This window comes from Myotis daubentonii, chromosome 3 (genome assembly GCF_963259705.1).
Source record: "Myotis daubentonii chromosome 3, mMyoDau2.1, whole genome shotgun sequence".
Taxonomy (NCBI): Eukaryota; Metazoa; Chordata; class Mammalia; order Chiroptera; family Vespertilionidae; genus Myotis; species Myotis daubentonii.
Window position 1 is genome coordinate 47,079,419 of NC_081842.1, and position 14,199 is coordinate 47,093,617.

General features: G+C 42.4%; 1 protein-coding gene across 13 annotated transcripts in view; it reads left to right on the plus strand.

The window, feature by feature from the left end:
• Positions 1 to 14,199, plus strand: part of LPP (LIM domain containing preferred translocation partner in lipoma) — a 665,671-nt gene that overhangs the window by 116,542 nt on the left and 534,930 nt on the right. The window contains exon 1 of one of the 13 annotated variants that reach the window (XM_059687364.1): positions 10,367 to 10,390. The exons of the other annotated variants lie outside the window; for them this stretch is intronic. The gene's annotated coding sequence lies outside the window, so the exon portion shown is untranslated. Of the gene's footprint in view, positions 1 to 10,366; positions 10,391 to 14,199 lie in introns of those variants that run through there. 13 annotated transcript variants of the gene reach the window in all.

Below are 14,199 nucleotides of genomic sequence, written 5' to 3' on the forward strand. Positions count from 1 at the left end.
GGCTATGGAATATTACCCCCATTTTATTAAAGAACAAAGTGATGTTCAGCTTACGTGAAGAGGTTGCCCAGTGTCATGTGGTACAGAGATGGCACAGCAAAGACTTGTCTAGTGCTCTTCTGGCGGCCTTTTTTTCCTGCCTTGTGAAGCTTCAGCAGCCAGTGAAACAGGATAGACACACACAAGCACCCTCTCCCCCCAGAGGATGTTATTTAATTAGTAGTGAATCATGTGAGCCATATTATTTGGTGAATCAGTCCTGACGATAGTGGGGTGATGTGTCAGCCAGTTCACTTTCACAGCTGAATTATCAACTAGAACACCACGACGGAGAACAGAATTGAGGGTTTCTGACTGTTCATCCTTGCATGTGTGCTTTCATTTCTTTAAGGCAACCAATAACTTATAATTATTGAACATTTAATATTTGCCAGACTTTGAGCTAGCTGTTGATCAATAGAAGTGAACTATAAATCAAGCTTTGGAAAGGACTTTAAAATGTGTGTAGAGTACCCATCTTCCCTCATCCTTTCGTCATTTCTCTAATACTCTTGCCAGGTGATAAGTCCAACTGTACTTGATTAATTTCTGTGATATCTTATAGCAGAGGATAGTTGTCCTAAAGACTGTGACCTTTAATATTTAAAGATACACACAAACTATGTGTGAGTTTAACCCATGGTTATTTCTGCATCCATCAAGTGCTTTTATGAAAACTAAACCCTTCTTTTAAATTTATATTTTGTTCTTAGAGTAGGTTTCTTTGGTTGGCTACCTGCTCTCCAGAGAGATTACTAACTTTCATTTGTCCTAAAATTTCTTCTGTCTTGATTTTGGAAATTGAAAATTGGGGAAATAAGCCCATGTTGTACTTTTCCCCTTTGATTCCATGTTTTGGGACTAGAATTATATCTATATAATTGCTGAAATTTTGAGTCATGTAGGAACATGTTCCTGTACATGATATTTGAAACCTGTTTATACTTTCATAGAACCACAAAATCTTTAAGTTGGAAGTGATCATAATGGTCTCTCAAATAGCCCTAGACTAAAAATTCCTTGAGGTCAAGAGCTGTGTCAGATTTATTTCTGAGCATCCTCTTGCTGCAACTCCAAACACCTAGCACAGTGCCACATGGCCTCAATAAGTGAGTGTTGAGTTGAATTGAATCTCTCATTTTTAGTGCTTTCTCTGCCTTTGACTCAACTTGTCCAGTCTTTGGGAGGGGATGTGTAGATCCTATGAGCGTGATGGATATGTAGATCATGGGGTTTGCTGCCCTCCACTAAGCCTTTAGCTGTGCTTAGCTTTAAGAATGCTGAGTAACTAATAAAAACGATTCCAAAGCACTTTGCAGATGGAAAGTGCTTCATGCGTCATAAATAATAATGGTCTCTCAAGATTAGGCAAAGACAGAGAAAGAAATGCCAACCTTGCAGGCTCTAGAAACTTCTGGTAGATCTTACAGTGGAAGAGTGAAATGGTTGACATTGATGCCTTTCATCATTTTGTAATTAGCACTTTAATCTCCAAGTCACTGTGTAATCCTCATTATGGATAAAGTTTACTTTCTGAATTAATCCTTCCAAATTTCATTAGAAGAGGGACTGAATGGACACCATGAAAACTGATAGGCAAGTCTTCTAGGCAAGACTTTAATTCAGTCCTTTTATTTGGTGCTTAAATCCAGTCCTTTCTAGCTCCTGTCTTCTTCTTCAACTGTTATTTCTTTTAAGGAGTCTGTAGTCATCTCTATTTTAGTTCCAGGGCACATGGTATTCTCAAGAGGTGGAAACTGGCACCTTTTTCCAAAGGAGACAGTGGAACAGCCAGGGCCCTTCCTGGCTTTGAACCATTAGTTTCAGAGTAAAACATCATTTGGCTGTGTACACTGCATTTCCCCAGATACCCTCTGTTTTCACAGAGAGTTCCTGCTTTCCCCTTTGAGGATTCATCCAGGGAATGGCCTGTCTTTCTTTTGTTCTGGGTGTGGGTCAGTCTGATTCAAATTTGGTGAGCATTTTCCTCCTATGAAAACCAGTTCCTTGCTTTTGGATGAGTATCTTAGAGCCACGCTTCATACTCAATCCTAGAATTTAGTGGTTCAAATGCCATTAAAATCAGTGACCAAGTCATTGAATTTCTAAGTGCTGCGGATTTCCACTCCAGCCTGAGGTTTGCAGGTGCCTGGCCACCCATGGACTATTGTCATCCACCTGTAAACTAGACATTTAGGAATGGGACCAGTGATAGCCCCTTAGTAGATACAAAGCAGAACTTGTGGGATAGATCTTTTCTTCCCCCACCCCATGATCTAGATCTCCAGTTTCAGATTTTACTTCTTTTTTTGTGCTTGGATAGCCCCCCAGCCTCTCTTTAGATCATGCATGGTTGCCATGATAACTCACATTTACTGCACACATACTAAATGTCAGGCACTGAGTAAATTACTTTTCATACCTCATTTCATTTAACCCTCAAAGCCAGCCTAGGCAGTACTTCTGCATATTATTTCTATTAGATGGATAAGGAAACTGACGCTTAAAAAAAATTAAGGAACTAACCCAATGTCTTACAACTTGTAATGGAAATATCAGAGTTAGAAGCCAAATATCTCAGACAGCAGTTCTGATTTCTGAGTTACTCTCCTCACCCCTGGTTTCTTCTGCTCTTCTCTGCTTACCTTGCTTGTTCTGCATATGAGAACCAAGGACCATGCAGGTGGCTGGAAGGAGTGTTCTGTCCTGACCTATTTCTCCCATTGGCACCTGTAGCCAGAACCTAAGTGTGTACTGTACTCTTCTGACCTCTAACCAGATTCTAAATTGGTTCTCAAGACTGAATTTGCTGACAAGCACCTTCCAATGGGTTCATTTTATTTTATGGTACCTGGTTTATCACCAGCTAGGGACAGCTTGACAGTTTGCATTTGTCTGTTGGATTCAGATCTCCTCTCAGTGTTTCTCCACACTTAGCAAAGACCCTATGGCCATATGAATTGACAGCAAGTGTGTTTCTGTGTGCCCATCATAATACAGAAAGTTATAATAAGATCTAGAGGCTTACTTGACTTTAGGAGTAGTCTAAGAGAGAAGAGTGATGCTTGGGGAGAAGCATGGCCTTTACCTCTACTGGTGGATAATGGTAGCGCTACATAGCCACTGATAGCATCACACTTGCCAGGGAACCTCAGCCTGGGCCACTTATATTATTGGTGCATAGCATTTTTGTTTTACTTTACATTTGCAAAGTGCTTTCCAGTGATTTATTAGCTGTTCTTTTTTTTTTTTTCTAATAGCCCCTGGAGGTAAGTTGATATTTAGCCTTCTGAGAACATAAATGCATAGAGAAGGCTCATCTCATCAGATATTATTGGATTGGGGGTCAGGACTATGAGCCCTTGGGATAGGGCCATTTGGGACCATTGCCTTGTGAGGATTACTAGGAGATCAAGTGGACTTAACTTTAGCTCCCAGAGTTTGTAAGGCAGAGGTGGAATGGTGACAGCTATTTAAGGAAACTGCATAGAAGCCATTATCAAAAGGCCTGGATTCCAGTCCCAACTCTGCATTCGACCAGCTGTAATGACCTTGAATATTTTGTTATATATAATTCTATGACTTTGGGCCCTTTCACTGGAAGGGGATAGCCAATGAATTATAGAATAGAGAATATGGGGATAGATCTAAACCAGTGGTTCTCAACCTTGGCTGCACATTAGAATCACCTGGGAATCTTTTTAAAATCCTGATTTCTGGGCCTCATCCTCCGGAAATTCTGTTTCTTTGTTACTAATGTTGTGGCCCCACCCCATAACAAAGAAACAGAGTTTCTGGAGGATGAGGCCCAGAAATCAGGATTTTATTTATTTATTTTTTTTTTATTTTTTATTTTTTTTACCAGCGAGCTAAATGACACTGGCCTGTATTATTTAATTCAGCACAGGCAGGGGGAAGGGCCCATGGAATCTCTGCCCTGAGGAACTGTGAGCCCCACCCTTAAATGTCCCAATCAGAGTAGAAAAGCCACAAATACCTTTTAAATCTACCCCAGAATCCCAAAATCCCAACCTAGCACAGAATATACTTCCACACTTACATGAACAAATAATTATACCCAAGTAGACATATGAACATCAAATAAACATCCAACTTACACCCTTTCAGTGAACAAGTACTTTTACAGTCTTGGGATCTTGAGCAGATAGCAGGAACATAGCCCAAATCCCCTGATGGGGCCTGACAGGAACAGATGTGGAGGCCTCCCTTTCCCACATCCCAGGACAGGACTTTTGACCTATGTCTCATCCAGATAGAAACAGTACTCATATTGAACAAGGAAATCAAGACTAAATAGACACGATAACTAGATACATTCCCCATTAAGAACTTCGAGGTGCATGCCACATTTATACCACAAAATACCAACAAATCAGTTTCAGTTGTGTTGAGATACAGAACAAGTCCCTGAACAGAGGCAGTAGAAAACTGCCTAGGAATGCTTCTTTTCTACCTTTTTAAAAGATAGGCCAGATTCGAACCCTTAGCCAGTCCGAGCTTTGACTTCCCTCCAGAAGTCCCAGAGATGGTGAATACCATCTAGAAGCCATTCCTCCAGATAAAGGACAAGTCCCTTAGAGATTCTTGCAGAAATCAGGATTTTAAAAGGATTCCCAGGTGATTCTAATGTGCAGCCAAGGTTGAGAACCACTGATCTAAACCATTAGGGGATATGTATTAAAAGGGTTCTCACCTTCCTTTTTCCAGGATCCAAGGACTAACTGATGACAATATGCCTTCAGATTCATTTTAAAAGCACATACTCCTTGTTCTTTGTAGAACTGAGAAAGTCAGTGGAGCTTCTAGAGGAGAGTCAGGCTGGAGCCAGGCCCATCAATCCTGTATCTTATGAGTGTTGTAGAAAGTCATTAGCAGGCTTGATTATCTCACTGGTTCAACACACGTTTTAGAGGTGTGATGTAATGCCAGGCAACATTTAGTTGTCAGATTTTAAGGCTGTATCAAATTTATTCTTGCAGAAAAAGTCTAGTTGTCCTGGCAACCTGAAATTGATTTTCTTTTTGCTCTTGTCAGCTGAAACTGGTCCCCTTTGAATCATTCCTCTAATTTGATATAGGGAACTGTATGTCCCCACCTGGTGACCAAATCGTTCTTAATGACAGGTAACCCCAGCACATGATTCCTTTTTCCTGCCCGAGCCTGGAGCTATAGTTTATTACTGCCTTGACCTTGTGTTGTTCTCTTTGTAGTTATTTATTTGCCCATGGAGTTTGGTATAGAAGGAAAATAGCATTCAATTAATTAAGAATTTAATCAGGCCTATAGAGCAATGACACAATTGGCAACTAATCATGCCCTTTTATTGTCAGTTACCTCCTGGGCAGTGGTGGGATTAGAATGGGCTTCAGATAGGGAGGTATTTGCAGGGAGGCCTAGCATTTCTGTTACCAGGGGATGGTGATGTCATGTCCCAGGTTAGGAAGAGAAAATGTCTGTTTTCTGCCTCTGTCAGTCATCTCCATCATGGAAGGGGGAGGGTGTTTAAACTAGCAAGGATAGAGTCCACATCATAAAGATGAAATTGATGCCCACAACAGATGAGGAGGTTATGAGAGAGTAGTTAATGCTACTGAATGATTGCAGACTTCGTGGGCCACACATCCTGCAGCTCAGGATACAGAGGAACACTTCTGATGTTGACTGTGGAACTGCTGCCAGTAATTTTGAGGAAACCTGGAAATCAGCAGAAATGCCAGAAGTGAGAGATGAGGAAATAGATATTAGTTATCAAAAAACCAGGTATCCGGAGTCTAGAATCTGCTGACTTTGTTGTGATTCCTGGTATAGTTCCAGACTGGCTTATGGGTGGTTTATGGGTCTTTGAAAGGAAGCTGTGTTCACCAAGAGCCAGAAAAGGGTCACTAGGCTATTTCCCTTTTTGTCTGGGTTAACCAGCTGGTGGCTTGGAGTGACATCAGGACACAGTGTAGACAGTGCCTGTTTTGGAATTAGAAGGTCTTGGTTTAAATCCAGGGTTCCTTGCTTAGCAGGCCCATGACCTCTGGCAAATTGCTTAATTTCTGTGACTCAGCTTCCTCTTCTATGAAATGGGGTTAATTATAGGACTGAAAAAGGATGCCGTTAAGACTAAATGAAATAATGCATACGAAGTGCTTAAAACAACACTTTCCAAGTATTAAGCATTCAATAAATGTTGCTATCATTACTCTTAGTAGGGAGAACTTTGGATTTAGTAAAGCATTTAAAAATTTACATGTTTATAGATAAAATGGAGACATGTAAGGTGGACTATGGAATAAGAAATGGACAAATCTATGGCCCCAAGAAAGTGGTGAAGAAAAGAATCCCTCCTGATGGGAGAAACTTCAAAGTGACATTGCAAGGGTGAGGAGTCAGGGAGGGGGAGAGTTCCACGTTTGCAACTTACCATGCCTCTTGCCATTCCCCCATCCTTTTTTCTTTCAAGAAGTGATAATCACTAACAATTTATGTATCTAGTTTTATCATATATATATATACATATATTTGTTGGTTAATAAAAACTCAAAGTTATTTGTACAAGTTTACATTCTTTGTTCAAAAAATACCAGGACTATCAAAATTGAAACTGTCACTTGGAACTATAGTGGCATGTTTGACATATACTTGATTGTCCTTACATCCACAGGAACAGTGGTGCCTTTATCATTCTCCCTTCTTACTGTGGACTTTGGGAGACATTTCTTTTTTGTTTCCTTTCTACTTTTATTATCCCCTCCCCTCCCCTCCCCTTCCCTCCCCTCCTCTCCCCTTCCCTTCCCTTCCCTTCCCTTCCCTTCCCTTCCCTTCCCTTCCCTTCCCTTCCCTTCCCTTCCCTTCCCTTCCCTTCCCTTCCCTTTCCCCCTCTCTTGCAGTCTACCTCACTGTTCTTATTCCTTTCTTTATTATTTTTTAAATCTCTTGTCCTTGGTTTACAATGATGTTATAGGCCCTTGGAGAAGCAGGCTTCAGCCACTGAGTTCCAGCTCTGAATTGTTAATCTTAACCACTATACTTTCTTGGTCTTCTGTTTCCTTGTCTTTAACCCTGGACACTGTGATACTATTGTCCAGCCTCAGGAGGCCATGTTGGGTGGGCCTGAGAGATTCATGCCCTCTCTCTATGGTTCCTCGCCCTGTATGCAGGGTGATAGGAGACTGGCTTGCATACATGTGCACATTCCTTGAGCTTATGGAGAGGCACCTTTAATTTTGGTGGGGTGCTCTGAGAGCAGTGAGCTCAGAGACTCTGTCAGGGCCTTGTGGTGTGTTTTCTTGGTTTCCCAGTAACACTGTCATAAGTGATAACCCTGTCCAGTGCCCTCATGATTGAACTTCAGGCTCCTTTTCTATCCGCTCCCTGACTCCACCTACCCACCCTATCCTCATACTCTTCATCCCATGTGGAAAGCCATTGTTCCTGGCCAGCTCTTTCAGGCAATGTCCTTCCACATGCAGCTCAGATTCCATCTTCCCAGACACACCAGCTTCTCCATTTGAAATCAGATTCTCCCCTCCTACATTCCCTCTTCCATGGTTGACATTTTTAGAAACTTGTTCATAGACCACCTTGTATTTTAATGAGTGGTATCTATTTCGGAGCTCTGATCCTCTGAGTGCAGGCATCTCTGAGCCTGGGAGCCTAGCTTAGTGGCTGGTATTTATAGGCACTTTGTGAATGCGAGTTAAATTGAATTACTCGGGAGGCTTGAGGGGTTGGGAGGTTAACTACAGTCAACTTAAGGAACTAGAAGGGCCACTGGGAACTGGTTTTGGAGCATACAGCTTTTATGAGCAGCTATCATCTTTTCCCCTGGGCCCCCTTAATCCTATGCCTCTGCAGAGAGGGAAAGGTGGTGTCTGTTTATGATGCTGGAGACATTCCTGGTGAGAGTAGGTCAGCATGTACCCTCTCTTTCCCAGCTCTCCAGGTCTCAGAGCATCAATTCTCTTTCTATCAAAAGAGCTTAGCTTTTGACGAGGAGGAAGTGGTTTACACGATGACCTCTGAATTTCTGACTCTGATAGTAACCTTCTTGAAGAAGAAATTGCAATCCTCCCTGTTGCAAGGAAGGCGGGAGTGCCAAAGTGCTGCATTTGTGAAACTGAGTGAAATTTGAGCACATTTTGTGACTCTGACCTTTGGAAATAGTCCAGGGTCAGGCTGTGCTTACATGTTGTGCTCGGTAAATCCACTTTCCACTATCATGTTGGGATCTTAACTCAATTGCTGCTTGTGAAACACCTTCTCTGACTCGCAGCTCAGATTCTGTATGTGCAGCTGGAGGTTGCGTTCAGGGACTCATGCCCAGAAAAACTGGAAAGGGTATGCCTGATGCAGAGGAAAGAGAAAAAGAGCAAGAGGCATTTTGGGGGACAGGGGACCTTACTTCCCAGGCCTGTAAGATGGGAACACTAGTAATTATTAGGAAGGGTTGTGTATAAATTCACTGAGATTATTTAGGTAAAGCATGTGGTAGAACACCTGACACTTATCAGCACTGGTGTATCCCAGCAAAGTTGCAGAGCCTTGGTTAGGAGCCCAGTTCCCATAGCTGTTAGGGATGATTTACATAAATTCACTGAGGCTGAGTTATTACACCTGAGTCTCAGTTTAAGTAGATTTTATTGGGATTAAATATAGCTTGCACGTTAGTTGTAAAGATGAGAGGATGTTTGTAATAGGCCCAGCACAGTGGTGTGTCTCAGCATCTGGCCCAGGGATCCACACTCACCACTGCCCAGCTTCTCTGGGGTGGTGGCGTGCTCTGGGGGGTGCTGACAGGATCGTCCCTCTATGACCACAGTGTATCCTGGGCACAAAACCTTTCTCTCTAGGAACCATACCCGTAGAACAGACCTAGTTTAGGAGATGCTGCATTTTGGACACAAGACCATACATGGCATGTTTGGAGAAGTGCAGCCAGTATGGAGAAGGGGGCTTTTACAGCTTTTCTATGAAGAGCTTTTGAAGAGTTGGCAGTGTTTTATCCAGAGAAAGATGAATCTGCAGTGGAAGGGGAAGGTTGGGATTAGGGATGGAGAGATGAGTTAGCTTGTCTTGGGTGGAGGTAAGCTGCCCTAACCCAGGACAGTGGCAGGTGAGGATGAGGAAGGGGGTCTGGCAGGGAGACCTGAGGAGAGGGGGAGGAAGAGAGGTGGGAACTAGAAGGCCCATAGCAGAGGTGGAGCGTTCTGGTTCAAGTGTTGGGTACAGAGGCTGAAGACACTATATGAATAACTAGGGTATAACTGCAGTTCTTTGCAGGATAGGAAAGATAGAAGCTTTCTATTGTCACCATCTCTCTAGGTAAATGAAGGGATGATCCTAGGTGTGTATGTATGTGTATCTATGTATGTGCATGTGCATGGGTGCACGAGCATGTATAAGTAATAGGACCAAAGAAGCTGGGGACTTACCCAAGGCCAAAGAGCTAGAAAACATCTTTCATTTGCTTGAAGTACTGAGTTTAGTAATGACTGTGAGTGACAGAACTGGGCAGGGGGAGCATGTAGGGAAAAGACCTTGGCCCCATTTCCTGCTCCCTCCTAGGCAGGTAATGAGTAGGAGTTTTAAGTTTCACTGTTTGATAGCATCACCTCCTCTGCTTTCCCAGAAATTATTCCTCGAAGTATGACTCGAATCGTTACTCTGTTGGGAGATGTCTCAGTTCAGAGCTGACTTTCTTCTCTGGTTATTTACTGTAGAAACAGTGGCACTGGTAATTCAGAGGTGGCCCAGTCAAGAGGAAAGAACAGGGCCTTCAGGGTTAGGGGCCCTGCCATTAGAGACCTATGAGAATTGGGCAAGAGAATCTACTCCTTGGTGCCTCCACTTATTCTCCTAACAATTGGGGGATCATGATTCTCATTTGGTAAACTTCTTTTGGTAGTGTTTTGCAAATCGCAGTGTTGGTCATAGCACAATAACGATAAAACAGAGTCCAGACTCAGTATTTTCTATGTGTGTGAAGTAGTAGAAGGAGGTGGTGAATCAGTCAGCACCTGTGGGTGGTGCGATCGCTATATAATGGAAATACTAGCACCTGCTTTTACGGGGTGTGGTCTTGGAATATTTGGTTAAATGACTGTGGAATCTACTGATTGCTTGGTTCTACCCTGCCCTGTGCTAACAACCATTTCCAGCATTCCTTACCTCCCCTCCCCCGGCCCAGCTATGGGATAAAGATCTTGTAGCTCCTTTATTATTTTGGGAGAATTTCTGAATTTACAAGCTGCCATTTCTTCATCTGCAAAATGGGGGTACTAATCAGCTCAGCTTTGCCTGCATTATGAGGATCAGCTGGAAGAAAGGGACGTGAAGCCTTTTTGTAAGTTCTGTTGAACTCTTTGTATTTTGGGAGCTCCTTTTTGCTCTCTTTTCCCTTCTGTTAATCTCCAAAGGACATCTTTGGTCTTGAAAAGATGAACTGAGGCAGGGGAAGAAACGGGTTTGTAGAGGAGAGTGACTTTCCAAGGCTCCAGAGTGAATTGGAGTTCTGGGATCATGTCCAGTTTTGTCAAATATCACCATTCAGTGCAAGCCTGATTTGTCCATGACTGAGACCTACCAAGGGGGAGATAGAAACTTCTGGAAGGGTGTCGCTCTTTGAAGCCTTGGAGGGGTTGGAAAAGTCTTTGGTGTGGCGGCTGCTGCTGGTGTTGAGATTCCTGTTCACGGCCCCTTGTGTCCAGCAGTGACTAGTTACTTGGGTATTTGGGTTTTGGGTGAGTCAACAGGCCCGTGACCCAGAGGATCTGTGGTGCTTGGCAGTGGCTGGAATGAGTCAGAGGGCAAAACTCTCGACCCCAGAAACTGTGTCCTCTGGACAGAAGAGAAAGTCCTCTCTGATCCTCAGTTGCCCTGCTTATGGCAACTTCTAGAGCAGTGATTCTCAACCTTCTGGCCCTTTAAATACAGTTCCTCATATTGTGACCCAACCATAATATTATTTTCGTTGCTACTTCATAACTGTAATGTTGCTACTGTTATGAATCGTAATGTAACTATCTGATATCCAGGATGGTCTTAGGCGACCCCTGTGAAAGGGTTGTTCGACCCCCAAAGGGGTCGCGACCCACAGGTTGAGAACCGCTGTTCTAGAGAGTAGGATTTTTTCTTTTCTACTTCATGGGGTTGATCTGGAGATCAGAAGAGAGATTTTTTTTTTTTTTTTTTTTGTAAATGATATTGCAGTATTCAGATATCCTTAGTTCCTGCTACTTAAAGCAGGCAGCTGATTTCTCTTTTTTTGCTCCCTCCCAGAGTAAATGTATTGATGCAAAAAAAAAAGGAAACCAGTCGAATTCCTCAGGACAGTGGCGAACAGTCCAGTCTTTTCTTATTTGGTGTCTTTGTACTGAAGCCTGGACCATTTCAGAGATCTATTGGGGATACACAGGAAGGAGGGGCCAGGTAAATGAAGCTCATTTTCCAGAATCTTAGGTTCCTACCTGACATATCTGCCTTGGCTTATCACATTCGATTCTTCAGACACTGCGGCTTGGGCCCCTTTTTTTAATGTAACACGTGGAGACTTGCTTCTCAAGAAGACTTGATCATTGGGGTCTAGAAGGTCCTTACTTAGGAAGCTGCAGTTCTTTGCAGGATAGCAAATGAAAGATGTTTTCTAGCTCTTTGGCCTTGGGTAAGTCCTATTGCTAATACATGCTCATGCACGCATGCTTATGCACATTGAGGAAAGGGCGAAAATCGAGATGAGAAGCCAGCTCTTGGGATCCTCAATTCCCTGTTCTTTCTGACACATTCCTCTTTCCTCCTGTCAGGTGAAGAGAGAAGCCAGATGGCTTGACAAATGGTTCTTGTTGCTGTCAAATCTGCCTTCCCTTTCTGTTCAGACAGACAGCTCTTACCTTCCCTTTCTGGGGAGATTGGGAGGGTTGGGCAGAGAGGGAGGGAGGTGAATGAAGGAAGGAAAACACTTTATTGCCCGATTCTTTATGTGGCAGAGGTGACCAATGAGCTCCTGTTTTTGTGTCAGGAAACAACTCAAGGGCAATGAGCAATTGTCACCTTGAATTTGAAGCACATAGAGGCCTAGAAATGGCAGGTTGTATTAGGAGACAACATTGATTTCATATATATTCATCTTAAAAAAAACACACATGTGTTTTAGATGCCATATCCATAAATTCTAATAAGGCTGTCTGATTCCAATTTTCAGGTGAGATTAGCATTTTATTGAGTATTTTATCTGTCAGATTCAATACTCGGTGTACCATCCTCCTAGGCTTATTAGCATAATTGCTGTGCTTAAGCAACAATAAAAAAATCAGCAGTAAAATAGCAGTTAGTGCAGGCAATTTGTTGTCAAAAGCTTTTACTTAAGGACAGTTCTAGCCTGTATTTATTAGCATGTTAGGGTTATAATTTATTTTTATTTTGAAAAACAAAAGGTGGGGGGAAATTTTTGCTTTTTTTGTTTTGAAAATAATAGAGAAATTAAAAATCACTGCCTCTCTGCAAAATTGTCCGCATCCCTTCTTCCTTTGTCGAAAGCAGCCTATGATTGGAATAGATTTCACTCGTGAGGCATGTTGCTCAGACAAAAGTCCCTCTGCACTGCATTGGAATAAACCGGTAGTAATGCCCATTTATATTTGTACAGATGTTTCCAAAACACTTTCGCATCTCTTTGTTGCTTAAGTCTCACACCGGTCCAGTGAGAGCTCCATTCTGAGAACAGCAGACTGAGTTGAAATGACTTTTTCAGGATGAGGCAGAGCCCAGCTGTGAGATCTGCTCTTCCAGCCCACAGGCCTGTGGCTACGTTGTGACCCTTCACACAGTCACCCCCAAATCCTGGTGTGGGTACTTTCTCCTGCCCTGTGTTGGTTTTCATCCTAGCTCTTTCTCATATATGGGTGTGCACATGCACATGTGTGCACACACACTGTACACACAGACATGCATTTCCCCCCTCAAATTTAATGATGAACTCTTGCAGCTGGTTTTCTTTTGATTTCCTCATTGAAGTAATTCTGCAATATAATTTTTTTCTTAATATCAAATGTCTTCCATTTCTTGCACTTACAATCTCTCACTCTCTCTCTTTCTCTCTCTCCTGACTCAGAAAAGCACTTGTGATTACCATCTGTGAAGGGCCTAGTGCAAAATACATGGTCCCATGAGTAATGTGGCAATCTTTAGATAAGACAGAGATAAGATTTAAAAGTGTGGAAGGAGATTGGTAAATCTCTTTATTTCTTGAGAAATGTATTAGAAATAAATAAGAACATTAAATTGAAGCTTTTTAGTGTGTAATTATGGGTGATAATTTCCAAATTAAAGGTAAAATTTGGGACGGGAATGTACAACTGAAGCTCCTAAGCTTTCAGGAAAGTTATCTTGGCACCTTAGATTTTCTTCCCTTGGTAAATGCTCATTGCCTCTGAGCTTCTCTAATATGTAAGGTGGTGTGCTGACCACTGTGGGGTTTACAAACTAGATCAAACAGGGCTCTGACTCAAGATGTGTTCAGACTATTAGAGAGGATATTGACAATAAATGAACATAATTTTTGTCTTTGAGCAGCTTTTATCTGACAGAAATGCTAGTAGTAATTTTTCTTAGATTGTGCCATTTAATCTCAATGTTTCTCTTATTCATGGAATTAATTTTTATTGAGCACTTATTATGTGCCAGTCATTGTCAGTATTTCACATGTTTTATCTCACGTAATTTTTATAGGAATACTATGAGATTGTAGCAGGTACTATGATCCTTGTTCTCATTGGTTAGCTGAGGAAACAAGCATACAGAGAGGGTAACTTGCCCAAGTCTTACAGCTAGGAAGTGATGGGACCGCTCTGGTCTTCCTGTCTCCTGTTCTTCCTACTGCACCACTTGGCAAAAAATGAATTAATAGATAGATGGGTAGGTGGACAATGCTAATGATGAGTAGATCAATATGTTTTTATTGATTTCATAGAGAGGAAGGGAGAGGGAGAGAGAGATAGAAACGTTGATTGACTGTCTCCTGCAAGCTCATATTCGGGATCGAGCCTGCAACCCTGGCATGTGCCCTGACTGAGAATGTAACCAGTGACCTCCCAGTACATGGGATGATGTTCAACCAACTGAGCAACACTGGCCAGGTAGAGGACTGTGTAATTTCTT